A 15,334-nucleotide genomic window follows, 5' to 3' on the forward strand; every position below is an offset into this window, starting at 1 on the left:
AAGAAAAAATGTGATTTTTTAATCTAGCTAAATAAGTTTATGGGAATTAATAGATCAATCAGGAAAGAAAATTACATGGATTTTTAACTGTTTAATGCCACATGAAGCAGATTTCAATTAGCATTTGATTAGCCACTCACATGCTTAGGGATCACATTAGAGATGGGATAACTTTTAATAATGAAAAACAAGTGTGTCAAAATGATAATTTTGTCCAGTTTTCATATGGGTACATGAAGCAAAAGTAACAACATGAACTTTATATTAACTTTGACTGCTTTAAAATTGCTTTCTCTTGAAAGTGATGGATCTGGTTATACATGCATCTCCTGAGCCAAAGTATTCTTCTTACTCTCTTCCAAAAAATGTTGTGATTCACTTAGTTTTTAATAATGTTAATAGTTTTTTTTATCCCAGTGCAAATAAAAGCTTATTGCAAGCTTTCAACCTACACTAACAGCAGTAGGACACAGGTACATCTGTATAAAGCAGTGATCTTTAATGTTTTCTAATTTGCAGACTTTGGTGGCAGCCAATTCTTTATGTCATGCCAAAGCAATGTGTCTTATTTACCTTTTTGGATCCCTGTAAAAGCAGCTTATGGGCCCCAAAGGCCTGTGAAGTAATTTTAAAAATCAGTGATATAGGACAATACAGAATGCACAAATCAAATTAATTTTCCCTATGCAAGAGCTAAGTATGTCTCACTCTTCTAAAGGCCAGCAAGTTGGACCAAGTTAGAAGAGAAGAAATGAATTGAAGAGTTAAGGGTGGTGCACTGAGAATTAGAGTTGACCAGAAACAGAAAAAAAAATCTAGTATATAAAAAAATTAATGGTTTTGACATTTGTTTTAGATTTGTCACAGAATGATTTAAAAAACAAAACATGAATAGAAAGAATGAGACATCCCAGAATAGCCAACATCCAGTGGCTAGGGTATTTACTTGGGCCCTGTCCAAGGAGTGCTTTATGGGATTTGGAGCAGACATTTGACATAATGTTTTCAACATTATTTTTGTCAGACTGAAATCTGGGCTCTGTAGTGGGTTGAAAAAGAGCTTGCTTGGAGTCCTGTGCTTTGTAGGTGAGACTTAGTCACCAGCTGTTTCATCAGGCAGTTTCTCTTCAGCCTGGGGAATTTTATTTATTTATTTTTAAAAAGAAAATAAAATAGCTGCATGGAGAACAGACAGTTATTCTGTTGTGTTTGGTAGGGTGCTAGCATATATTTGGTCTACTTCTGGCTTTGGGAATCTTATAAATCACCCCTCACTTTTCTAGTCCATTCTCATTCAGAACAGATTTTTCTCATGGAAATATCTGAACCTACCTAACTGTATTTCCATGGAAATCAGCAAAAATATAATTTTTTTTGCAAGTTAGCGTTTTATGATAGAAAAAAGCATTTTGTCTAAAAATTCTCAGCCAGGTTTTTGAGGTGAGATCTTTCTCTGTGTTTGACAAACATGAGGTGTTTACCTTCAGTATTTTTGTAGGTTGAAGAAGAGATCATAAGTGAAGTGGGCTCTGGGGTGATGAAATCTGGTGGGTAAGTTTGTGGAAACTTTGTAAGGAATATCTACAGCAAAATACAAGAAGATATTGGTGACTGTCTCAGCTCTTACTGAAATTAGTTTAAATTCAACGTGTGAGGGGGCAAATCACAAAATGTGTTGAAAAGTGCAAATTTCAAGCCTTCTCCTTTGCTTTGCAAACAGGGATCTTTCAATCCAATCCTTTCATCCTTGTTCCCACTCTGAATCTCATCAAGCCACTGGACACACATGCTCAGCTTCTCTTTCTGGTTTAGCCTGTGCTCCTGCCAGCCTCCCACTGGTTTGTATTCCTTCCTTCCTTCCTTCTGTCTGACACCCAGGCCTGATCCTCCCACAAAGGCTCTTCCCCAGAGCTGGGCACCCCTGGGCATTCTTGACTAAGAACTGAGACTTGCAAGTGTCCCAGGGGACCCTAAAGGAGTTTGCAGAGGTGGGGAGCATGAGTTTCACCGGGCACAGCTCCACACCGCAGCACCCTCTGTTCATTAATCAGCAGAGCTCATCTGAAAGATGTTTGCCAGTCTGAGGCTGGTTTTTGGGTTACTGGGCTAATGGCCCTGCTTGGAAACAGTTATCCCGTTTCTACAGATGAGGCTGGTGCAGTGCAGGACACTTTGTAACACAGCCTGGTCACAGATCATGAATGCAGTCAGTGCCTTTTTTCCTAGAAGAATCAATATTTGTCACCAGACATTAAATGTTGCTTGCCCAACTCCCCAGGCAGTTAGAAGATATTGAACAGTTCTGGGGGGAGCTGTGTTTGATGTCACATGTGTCCCTTAGCTCCATTCCCCTGTCCAGATTAAGTATCTCTAGTGTTTCACTTTTAACTGAACTATCTGGAAGTGAAAATTCATGCCATGCAGGGACAACAAATCTATCTCAGTCATCTCCAGCCCAGGATTTGGTGTAGCTGTGCTAATTCGCTGACTGAGACATAAACCAGGGTAATTATCTACTGAGAGGCAGAATTTATTAGGTCTGATGCAAGTGTCTTGTTGTGCTCCTAGAACCTGGTCCAGCTTGTTTTTGAGACCATGCAGGTAGTCTGGACAAGTGCTGCACACACTATAAACAAGATTCTACTGACTTCTGGTCAGTGCAGATCCTATCACACCTCTTAGTCTGGTTCCCTAGGGAAATCACTTACACAATCTAATTATTTGTCTGACCCAGTTTCCAAGATGCTGACACATTTGTCACAGGTTATGTAGATGATTTGGAGACACTTACCAGTTGTCCGTACCAGTTTTGCAAGAATTAGCATCTAAGGAGAGGAAGGAATCCTTATTAATTCTCCCACTGAGGGAGAAGAGAGAGTTCAGCAATTGTTCATTGTGTTTGACAGCAGCAAGGCTCTCGACTGATTTGCACATTGCTCTGATATTCCTTGGTGAAAACACTGCTTCATTCAGCTGCCAAATCAAAAACAAAAGTCAAGGAATGGCTGGGAGAAGATGCCAAGGCATGCTGGGGTATTCCCCAGGGAATAAAGGAGCCTGCTTATGGTCTTGCAGGGGGAGGTGAGGGATGAAGGAGGCTGGAGGGATTGGAGTGGGATATGGTGAAGGACACCTGGGGTTATTCCAATAGGGAGATGTAAGAGCAGCAACATAAATCCATGAGTAAACAAGCTTCATTAGCTTCACTTTCAGGGAATAATTTGTTAGGAAAATACTGAAGACTTTATTTTGCTGTTTTGGATGCATTTACACGCTGATTTAACCCTCCTACAATTCCTGCAGCAGTCAGGGCTGGTACACCACCTTGCTGTTACACAGCAGGCATCTGCTGTTATTTGACCTGAAAAGATCATTATAGGAGCTTTATTTGCTGTGCATTTAATAAAGCTGTAGCTGTTGTGACTATAACTCATGGCTCCCATGTCATTCCGCAGTGGTGCAACCAGCGATTCAGCATTCCAGGCCCATCAGTTCAAAGGGAAGCGAGAGGGACGCCAATGTATGCCAGAGCATTGCGACTTTTATTGCTCCTCTCCTCTGTTAGGAAGATACATTCTCGAGGAGCTGAGAAGTACAAAGCATCCTCAGACCTTGTAGTGCAAAATGTAAAAAGTGATGTTATCTGCAGAAAGTGGACTTTAGATTCTATCGGCGCACATTTAGCATAAAGCATTTCCTATGGTAATGCCTCTCACTTTCCCAGACTTTTAAAGGCTCCAAGTGGCACACAGGCTGCAGACCTCTTTGTAATGTTAATGAATCATCTTAATGGACTGTTTTAGCAGAAACATTCATCACCTTTTGTCCCACAATGATTTTTTTTTTTTGTTATACTTAAATGGTTAAGTAGGCAATAAATGCCTATCAGACCAACCACTATGCTCTAGTAATCCACCTCACTATAAATCACCAGTGGATTATTATTGTCCTGTTTAATTAACACTCTTAAGGGATTCTATCATTGGATAGACTTTCACCTTGCACTAAGAAGGCATTAACATTTGAAATAAGAACTGTGTTTATGTGAAAAGCATTAATCAGCATGACCTGGAACTGGTACTGGTGGGTTGGATGAAATATGTGCCTGTGTCCATGGGTGAGGGTTCCTTACATCGGTTTTCAATGGAAACTATGGAATACTTACCTAAGCCATAGCAAATGATAGTTCCAGAGCAATCTTTAATTAGGTCTAAAAGACATTTGGCTATATTTGGTTGAAAACAACAAGTTTAGCAATGTTTATTCCGGTAGTTAGGAAGGCAATGGTTTTGTGAGTGTAATGGGCTTGTTTGTGGTTCAGTTCAGTTTTTTGACTGGATCAAAACCTTTTTCTTTTTCTGAGGTGAGAGGGGAATTCTGATCCTGTTGCTCCTGTGTGAACTCTTTTCAGACTTCCCAACCACAAAGAGTAAGCCAAGCAGCCAGAGTTCCTGGGAAGGGCAGGCGAGTCCAGAGGCTTGGATGCTCTTTGCAGAACAATCCCAGCAGCTCTTTTGCAAACAAAATTCCCACACTGAGACAGGAATTCGGCACAGGATCACTTTCAATATACAAACATTTTTGTACCTAGTAAAGCTCAGTGGGGGTTTTCTCCTCCTGGCAGAATATAAAGGTGGCAGCTTGGTTTTTTCCCCCGCATATAATACAATTTAATGCATTTACAGGTAATTTCCTCATCTTTTGTCAGGAGAGGAAGACATTTGAAAAAGGCTCTTGTTAAGGCTCTGTTTCCCATCCGTGAAATCTTATCCTGCTCTCTTTGATTTTGTTACATTGGTAATACCAGTAGTGCATTTACCAACTGCTCCTTCTTTGGATTCCAGCACTAACAGCAGCCTTTTGAGATAACCCACTGCTGAATTTCATTTTACTGACAGAGAACTGACATGTGCAGAGATTTTCTGAGGTCTTTAAAAGTCAAAACTAGTAGCAGAGCTCAAGAGATCCTGGTTCTTGTCTGCACACAGACCTGGTATGCACATCTCATTCCTCCTGGCATTTTCATTCAATTATTTCCCAGTATGGACTCCTGCAAATTAAAGAACAAATAAAACTGCTAAGTGGAACACAAACACACTAAATCTTTTTAATTAAGAGATTGAATCTCTTAGTATAAATTCATTTCCTGAAACAAAACTCCAATTATGTAAGATTAATTCTTTCCTCTGAGATTGCAGGGATTTATTGACTAACAAAATCTTCTATTGCGTAAATGGAAATGTGCTTTTTAATGCAGCCTGCTGCTCAGAGGCAAAACCATAGAATTAGCCTTTTCACTGAGCATTTTTGCTTTAGTTGCATGCTAATCTGCCAGGTTTCTTTCTATTTGTAACAGGAAAGGGGTAAAACGGTTCACATCTGAACATGTGGTAAATAACACAAAACACTAAAGGAGTTTAAACAAGATGAGAAATTAAACTAAGCTCCTAAAAAGCCTGTTGTGATTGCAGGAGGAATTGTAATGACAGAAATAAGAATATCATGCATTCAGGGCAGTGTTGTGAGGAGGTGTGTGTGTGTGCACCACACAACAGTTTTTCAAATCATTTAACACAGATGCACAAAATCCACAGAGTTTCAAGTGCAGGCACGTCCTGAGAAGAATCTCCTTCATTCCCTCCAGTCACACCCAGCTCATTAAATCCATCACTGCCTCGCAGTAAGCCCCAGGGTTCAATCTTTTCTAGAGCACTGTTACTATCCAACCTTTTAGCTCATAGAGTGGGCAGCCAAAATTTCATGTCTATGCATATGGTAGGACTCATAGCCAATATTTCCTACAGTTTCCTCCTCTCCATCCCAGTCTGGATATATATATTTTGGTTATGTTCTTGGGGGGTTTTTGAGCATTTTTTGGGGGGCTGTTTATTGTTGAGGTTTTTTGAGAGATTTTTGGATAGGTAAAACTTCAGCGTTGCTTTCAAATGCCTTTCTTATATCCTATTCCAATGACCTGTACGAGGGTGGCAAGTTAAAAGGTAATAAAATCAGGAATCTGTGCTCCATGTAAGTAGCTGGCCATGAGAAACTGCAGCAGGAATGGATATTGAATGACTTCAATAGTCCAGCCGGGTTTTATCAGAACAGGTCATCAACCTGTAGGCTGCCTAAACCTGTTCCACTGCTTCCCCATTGATTAAATATCTGGAAGCATTTACACCTATATCAAATTCTCCATAATCTATTTTATCTTAATGACACCCAAGTTCTTTGTCAAGGGCAAAAATATTCCCTCCAGTGGTGAGAGAGGATGGTGTATCTCCTTAGTGTACTTCAGTACATTGAATTTCCTTGAAGCCAAACTATGATCTCAGGTTCTCATGGGCTGAAATATTAGCAGGACTGCAGGGATATAAAGGAGGTAAAACCTGCCTGTGTACACCCAGATGTTAAGGAATGTAAAACTGGATTTTTAAAATTTGATTGTGGACTTGACAAATACAGAGGAAAGGAAGGAACAGAGAGAATGTGTAGCTTCCAGCCAAGTTCTGATGGCCAAAATTCCTTTTGAATCTCAATATCTGTATCATCAAAACAAGACAAAGGGTTTTGCCTCAAGTTGTCACCTGTTCCTGTCATTTGGGGATTTCCACTGTCCTTCCTCTGTTTGGGCCCAGCCTATTTTCCTGCTCTCCCCCTCTGCCCCAGACAGAGATGCAAACATCCTGAGCACTGCATTCTCTCCATCTTGCTTCAGGTTCCTAAGTGAGTCTGTTTTTTTCCCATTTTTCACCCTCTTCTCTTTTCTTTCTTTCTTTCTTTCTTTCTTTCTTTCTTTCTTTCTTTCTTTCTTTCTTTCTTTCTTTCTTTCTTTCTTTTCTTTCTTTTCTTTTTTTTCTTTTTCTTTCTTTTTCTTTTCCTCCTTCCATAGTCCATGACAATAGGAATCAGGGGAAGCAGTGTGGAAATACATTAAAATTTGGGAAAAAAACCCACCAAAACCTCAACCTAGTGGCATGGCAAAGGTGGAAAAAGGCTGATTATTCACTGTCTGGTTCAGCATCATGAGTAAGGAGCATCATAACTAATTAGGAGATGTTAGGTTCAAGAACACACATCTTGGAGAATGAGTATTTAACCTGTGGAACTCCCTGTCACAGGATGTGTTATGTTAAAAATGTGCATGAAATCCATTAAAAAACCCCTGATGAATACAAAGACACCACCAGAAGTCCTTGAATACGAAGTCCCACCAGTTATTCCAGAAGTCTTTGAGTCATAAACATGTTGGGAATACATCACTGAACACTGGTTTTGTACTCTTCTCATGATGTCCAGTATTTCTTGCTGTCAGAAGGAGAATATTAGTCTAGGTGGACTTTGGATTAACAAGTATAATAGGTCTTATGCTTTTTATTAAGAATAGAGGGCAGGATGCAATTTATCCCTTGGTTGTCAAACAGGACTACAAAGTGTTGTGGTGTTTGCTCTCCTCTTACTTTTTCATCCCTTAATCCAATCCAGTGAAGTGCGGTAGATGTTTCTTATATTTTGTTGCCAACTGTTTCAAGAAGTTCATACAAAAGCTTCTCTCATCAAGAAAATTTATGTGTGGGCACATGAGTCCTTGCAGCAGTATGCTGAAGCACAGAGACATTGTTAAATCAGATCCAAACTGATGGACTCAGTACAACAGGGGTAAACTCTCAGGAGTCGGTTCAAAAAAAGAAAATTTTCAAACACTAATCAGTGTAATAAAGCATAAATCTATATTTATATATTTCCAGACAGTATATTTACAATTACAAATTTTCTGTGGAGAAAGCCTTAGTTCCCTGTAGGCAAATCCATGCCTTGAGTTTTAACAGTATAGAGATAATTATGTCACCCATGTTGTAAACATTTTGTGTTTCTTGAATAGAGAGCCTGTATTGAAAATATTCACCACTGGTCTGTGGAAACTGAAAAGTTGCAAAGGAAAGGAAACCAATTTTCTCAGTGGGTACTGAACAGCTGAATGGTTGGAACTGTGTTTGGGAAGCACTAAAATTGCTGTAAGCCATCTGAAAAGTGCTAGTGGATTTAAAATCCTGAGGGAAAGGTGAAAACTTGCTGGTGTCACAAAGAGCCTTAAATGGAATATCTGTAGTTTAAGTGATCAAAATTAACCCCTTTATTTTCACACACATATGGTAAACCAATGCTTAGATAAATATCACAGCTGATGTAACAAATACCTGAAAGTGCAGGTAATAAATACAAGAAAAAACCTGTCTTGATTATTCAAGTAACTGCCTCTAGTTAATTAGCTTGCTCATGGTTTTTGGGCCAATGGAGTTTTGCAGTTTCCTTTCAACTGAGTTTTTTTTCAACTTTTCTTTTTAATCCCATTGGACATAGTGATGCAATAGTGCCCAAACAATTGAATGAATTCATTGTGAAGATCTAATTTTTGATTCAGAGATGATAGTCAATATTGCATTGCAAATTAAGCACTATTGGGGTTTCCTTGTAGAAAAAGAATTCATTCCTCAACAAAAAAATGACATTCTGTCAACTACTAATTGCATACAAAGAATTTTAAACAACATCAGGTAACACCTGCATGCAACATGCCTGTAAGATTAAATGTGTGTAATACTGTAATCTGTATAATATTAAATGTAGGAGATATCTGAAACAATAAGAAACAAGAGGATGGCAATTTTTTGTTTTCTATTGGTTTTTTCAGCTGTACTCATACTTGGGTGTTGATTTTGTAGGTTTTGAGGGAGTTTTGTTTTTGCTTTTCAAAGAATGCCTGAAAAATGAGTAACATTTTTTCCTAATTTTCAGCTGAACCTCCCACGCTGTGATTTATGGCCACTGCTCCTTGTTCTGTGCTATGACACTACCTACCCCGAACTTGGCTGTCATCTCTGAAACTGCTGTGCAGGCACAGCCCAGTCCCTGGCCTCTGTTTTGCCAGGACAAGCAAGCCCAGCACCTTCAGTCCCTCCATTTCACCCCTGTGCTCTTGACCTGGAGTATCCAGCACTGAACCTCCTGTCGATTCTCCACACTGCTCTAGGACTGGGGGAGCCAAAACTGGGCACAGCATAACCAGCCCCACCTATCTGGGTTTGTCCAGCCTCCCTGCCAGGTCCCTGCTCTGCTCCTCACTGCCTTTTTCCTTGCCAGATTGGTACACAGAGGTGTCTTGGAGCTGCTCGTGCCTGTTCAAATCAGTGTAAAAGAGGGTTTGAGAACTTTAGCTTTTTTCTCATTGTAATCTTTAGGTCTCCATCCCAGCTATTGGCAGAGCCATGTTTTTCTGTTGTGCTTGGCTTTGGAGACACTGGCTTCTGTGCAGGACACACTAGAGGCAGAAACTCCATCCCTCTATTACCACATAGATAGAGGCATGACTAGAAAAAAAGGAGAGTATGACAGGTTTTTCCATGGATGAATAACTTCTGTGCCCTGGGGACTGTAAATAGCTGGTATAAATCAATGCAAATTGGCTATTACTAATCTTGCCAGTAATGAAGTGAGAATGAATGGAGTACAAAGATGAACTTTACATATCGTTAGCACCAATCTGCCTCGCTGCATTTATGGGCAAGGCTCTACCTAGGAGGTCAGTTGGCAAAACTTACAGGTTTTGCTTTTGGAAATTATGCATTTGTGCTACACAGAAATGTCTCTCAAACATCAAGTCCATTTGGGGATTTTACAGTTATGAGAACTTGAAAACAATTGTTCCATAATTTCTCAAGCACTCAGCAGCAAGTACTTTTATTACAATGCTTTAGCATCACAGTATATAATTTAATATGTTTATTACAAGAGTGTCGTATAAAACACTGAAGTGTATAATTTCAGAGTAAAAGTTCACTTTCAGTTTAGCTCTCAAACAGAAAAAGGAATGATTTGCTGCAACACAACCTGGTCAGTCATCCTCCAGTCTCTGAATTTGAATGCTTTGCCCTTGTTCTTAAAAATGCATTCAAAAATGAAGTTTTTTGATGTATTTGCCATCACAAAACAGCTGACATATGTAGAAAATCAATGTTTTTAAAGGAATGGTTCTCTCCTGCTTGAATCTTTCAGAGGGAAGAGCCAATATAGTGTGAGAGCAGCTGTTCAGCAACACCTATTATTTTCTTACATTTCATGACTAACATGAGGCACCCCATCATTAAAATGAGAGTTAGGAATTGGCTCTCCTGATTTACTTCCTAGTATTCCATAATTTTGCTGAGGATATGATCTCATCCAGCTCTCCACACTACCTAGGAATCTGCACTGGTTGATGAGCATGTTAATTTTCGTTCTGATGAAGTATCAAACTTCACTAAAAAGCTGAAAGACAATCTTCAGTTTAATTTATAAAAAAAACCTTTAGATATTATTTTCTTAGGACTAATGGATGGTTGATGGTATCTTAAGCAAGGTCATTTCTATATTTTTTATTTCTTCTTGACATGCTAGGGTCCTAATCTTGCATTCCTGGCACTCAAAACTCCTCACAAATGGATCCAGACATGGTAGCATTCCAGTACAATGCATGAGAGACCCTGTAACATTACAGAGTAGAGGACATGCAGAAACATGTTGAAATAATAAACTAACACTACATCAGATTTTCAGAAAGGAACTCTGTTAACAAGTGCTAGACCCACTTGTCATGCAAGGCACAAACAGGAATTCCCAACCTAGCAGAGGTACTGCTGGCAGCAAGTGGCTACTTCTTGTTCATTTATTGTTTATTAAAATTAATGTGCTAACACCAAAAAAAGCCTGAATTTTGCAGAAGCACAGAACTGTTGTATATTTCTTTCTAATGTGTATGATGTTACTACAAGGCTGATGACTGAGATGTGAGATCCAGCAGAGACTACAGCAAGTAATTTTGTTAATATTTTTGCACTGACTTAATTAGAAATGAGGGTTTTTTTAATGATTTAGTTAAACTGATGCAACATCCTGTAATGGACATAACCTTGCAGATGTAAAGATGTTCTTAGTATGTAAGTCATCATAGTAAATTATAATAATATATCTTATATTAGTAAATTAAATGAAGGATCTTAATCAATTGTATCATGATCTTATTCGAAATTCCCTTTCTACTTTCCCATTTTGCCATATGTTATATATCAGACAAAAAAGTATTTTTCTGTAAAAAATAAACCATGCTTAATGCAGCTATGCATGGACACTGTGCATTTCTCCATGTGGGAAAAGTGACCAAAATAGTTATTTCTGAATAAACTATCCATAACAGATCCCTGTGTGGATATTCTAGTCTGGAAAAGTCATGGGTCAAATAAGTCATTGTAGAATAGCTGATCCTGCAATAGCAATTCCAGTCCACTTTCCAGTGTAGAAAAGTCCTTAGTCAACAGCTTCAAACTCCTGCTTCTGCCAAAAGATTTTTCTCTTTGGAGAATAATGTAAATCTGTTCTATTCAATTCTTTAAGGCCCGAATTCTGCACTGAACTCGCTTTGGGAACAATATGTGAGATCAGTCAGGGAGAACTTTATGTTATAGGAGTTTGTATTTATGTGCACAGACTCCATGGTTTTATTACACATTTCATTAACACCTTCCTGTGGCTGTGAGCTGTACACACTTTTGGCTGTGGGACATCTGGGTGATTCCTCTGTTCCAGTGCCTCCTAGATCCCTAAAGCAGCAGGCAGAAGGTTGCCTGGAAGAAGATCCATCAAACCAAACCCAGGGTGTTTGGTGGCTGTCCTGGCCAGCAGCAGTGGGACAAGGAAAACAGGGCAAAATGTCATCCCATCCTCCATGCCCAGGTACAGGGATGGGTCACAGCAGTGACATCCAGCTGACACTTTGAGTTTGCACTGAGAACTGAGTCAAGAGTGGTCTGTGCAGAAAGAATTTGAAAAATGTTTGAATGGGTTAAAATTGTATCCTGAAAAAGCAGCACAGAGTTTTCACTGAAGGCTGACCAGCAATCTCACTGCATCCAGCACTGCTTGTGAGCAGCTTGGTAAGACATGCTTTAGGCTGAATTTGTGTTTGTATTTGAATCATGGTTTTTCTCTTCTCCAGTAGGAAAAAAAAAAAAAAAAAAAAAAAACAAAAAAACCAAGATAAGACATCCATGCTAACTTCCATTTGATATACTTTATACTGACTCTTAAAATTCTCAAAAGCAAAGGTTGCCATTTATCCAAAATTACATCACAGTGCCCCTGGCATTTTTGTGGTGTGGACCAATTAACATTAGTAGCTCAATTAAAATCACCAAATGCATTTTAAAGAATGACATAAGGTTGATTTTAATCGACTTCCAAAAATGAAGTAGAATGTTAATCAACTGCCCCACCCACTATTTATATGGCCCACAGCACTCAGTGTCAGAGCTCCTACATCATCCTCTGACTTCATTTTCCCCAGGGTTTATTAAATAGTTAATAACAACTGTCTGAAGTCCACCCCAAGTTTTACCTGTTGGCAGAAATCTGGGGTCGTGACACCACTAGTGTAGCATTCCCATAAATGCAGCAGATTTAGGTTCAAATAGTTTTAATGTACAGCAGGTGGCATTTTTGTACTTAAAGAGTAAAACCACACCTGAGTGTTCATGCTTTCTAGGATTTTGCCAGCAAAAGGAAAACAGAAAATTAGACAGTTTACTTTTTGGAAGCCAGAAGAAATGGTGCAGCTGTTTTCAAGATTGCTATTTTCAAGCTGTCATATGAGCATGGAATAGAAACCATTCCTGCTTTCCAGTTATATTTTAGTACAAATATCTTTCATTTGTTTGTTTCAACATATTTCCCCTTCAACACGTTTTTTTAATCAGAATTTTTCCTAATAGGCTGGAGGAGTGTCCTATCTTAGTGTGAGACCAGTTCAGGAGAGAGGGAGGAATAGTTACTAAGTTAGTGCTGGACAAGCTCAGCCTTCTCAGCATGTAAAAATTATGTGTTCAAATGTTCAGTCACACAGAGCTGCCTGTTTGTAGCTTAACTACTATGAGTGCATGTGGGATTTATGCTATATTATTAAAAAGTAATATTTTATTTAATTTATTTTGTGTTTCTTTGTCTCAAACACCTATTTTGCCCTGCCACCAAAAATACTTTATTATCCCAAAAACCATAAGAAAATGTGGATCTCAAAATTGACAGAGGGTAGATGAAATGTACTTTTCCTTTTAAGAATGGTCTGTAGAGGTTCTTTTTGGCTGAAAGATAAAATACCAAAAGAAGGGATGGGAACAAAACCCACTTCCTCTTACAGTGATTTGACTCACCACAGAATAAATACTTTGCAGGTGTTTCTCACTCTGGAGCCAGGTAGACTGCACACGTGCATTATTTTTGGGTTGTTCTTTTTAACCACCAAAGTTATTTGGAAGGAGATATCCCATTTGAAGTTGTGAGCTGTTAGCAGTGAATGACATTTCATCTCCTGTTTCTCTGGGCGTTGCTCATCAGAAATAGATCAGTAACTTTTCATGCAATTGGCAGGTAATAGATGTTGCTCCTGTTTCATCACAGTGTTAAATTTAACAGTTTCTGGGTGGTAAAACTTTCTCTGGCAACTGTGGTGCCATCTACTGCACAGCTTGGTAGAGGCAGGACAAGAGAACTGCATCCCTCCACTGCTGCCTTCACTCCTTCCTTCCCATCTTAACATTCAAAAATGGTTCCTCATTTGTTTTCCTAGTAATTTTCCTTCTTACACACATAGATAAATCTATACAAATACATATTAGAGTGTATATTTATGCACATTTATCTATAAATGCATATAGAAGCATATTTCTATAATTTTTTAAACATGCAGTCAATATTTGGAATTTAATTTTGGTGGGTTTTTTGAAAAGAAGATTTTTAAAAGGGAAAATAAAAGAAAGAGGACTCTAGAAAAAGACTCTGCTAGTTAATTTCTTGATTGTAGTTAATTTACTTATCATGTTCTGGATACAAATTTATCTGGTTAGAGATATTTATATTTACATATATGTGTGCAGTATTAAGTTGGAAGTGTGGAAATTTTTGTTATTGTTACTTGTTTTTGTTAACTCAGATATAAACACTAAGTATTTTAGTTGGGTTTTTTTTTATGATTGCTGTTTGATGCTGTGAAGAAAAAGTAAGTAGTTAAATTGGCTTCTTATAAGTTGGTGTATTTAGTTCTGTTTGCAATCTGTTGCTGGGGGCATGGTGTAATTTTGGCAGTTCTATATCAAAAAAAGTCTGTTGATTTTGATGTAGAGTTGTTGGAAAGAGCTACAGAGATTTTACATAAATATTTCCGGAATGATCTCAAGATACCTAAAGGCCAAAGACTTAAGATGAAAGCTCTGAAAATTTCAGTTTATTATTTCCCTTTTCTTTGGCTTCCCTTTGTTAATTGAAGCACCTTGTGCTCATATCATCATAGCCTGAGGTTTTCCTTGAATAAATCAATGCATGAATTTTTTAATTACCTACCCAGGCTGGACTTGGATTGCTCACTCATACGAGTACCAAAGAAGAAAAGTTCAGTGGTAGTAGCTAATGGAGCAACATTTTAAAAGCTACATCATCTAATTTGCTAACAAGTCCAAGCATCACCACCTTTGAAATGCTGTTGGCTGTGAGCTGGATTGAGCACAGCTTGCAATACTGCTGACTGCTGTGCACTAAACGTGATGTTATCAACAGCAAGCTTTGAAAATTTTTCCCTAGAAAGGACAAGCCTTATGATATTTATCTCCTAAGTAACTTCTAACACTCTCAGAGAGACTTCTAATGAGGAATCAATTACGATGACACAGTTATGAGCTAAAAATACAACTTGGCATATGGTAGCTGCAAAGGTAAGAGCAGTTAAAGTTTGTGTTATTTGGGGTTTTTTTTGCCACTGAGCTGCTGGAGCAGGAGCCCTGATCTCTGCACACAAAAGCACTGCAGAACCAGAGAGTGCCAAGGGCGACCAGGGGCTGCTCCTCTGGCCTGCACCAGGATTCCCAGGAGCGCTGCATTTTCTCTTTGCAATCACCATGAATTTAAACATTCTGAAGTGACAGACAGGATTTTTTGTAGGAAAAGCTGAGCGTCTAAAGGTGAAATGCACCAAAATACTCAATGTGTGGGGTTTCTTCCCAAATTCACCGTCTATGGCTGCCTGTGTCACCCATCATGCAGCGCTGCCCTCTGGCCAGGAACGCCGCATGAATAACAACAATCCCAGTTCAGCCATAACCCTTACAAAATTTAGCATTCTTTTCTTAAATTTCAGCTTCCCTGGAAGCCAGTGATTCATGACTCTTAGAATTGGGGTTTATTGTTTGTTCAGAATACAAGACTTTAACAGCGTATTGAGAAAGATTTGACAACATATCACAAGACTGTCGTAAAC

This window comes from Onychostruthus taczanowskii, unplaced genomic scaffold (genome assembly GCF_017590055.1).
Source record: "Onychostruthus taczanowskii isolate IOZ18803 unplaced genomic scaffold, ASM1759005v1 scaffold57, whole genome shotgun sequence".
NCBI lineage: Eukaryota > Metazoa > Chordata > Aves > Passeriformes > Passeridae > Onychostruthus > Onychostruthus taczanowskii.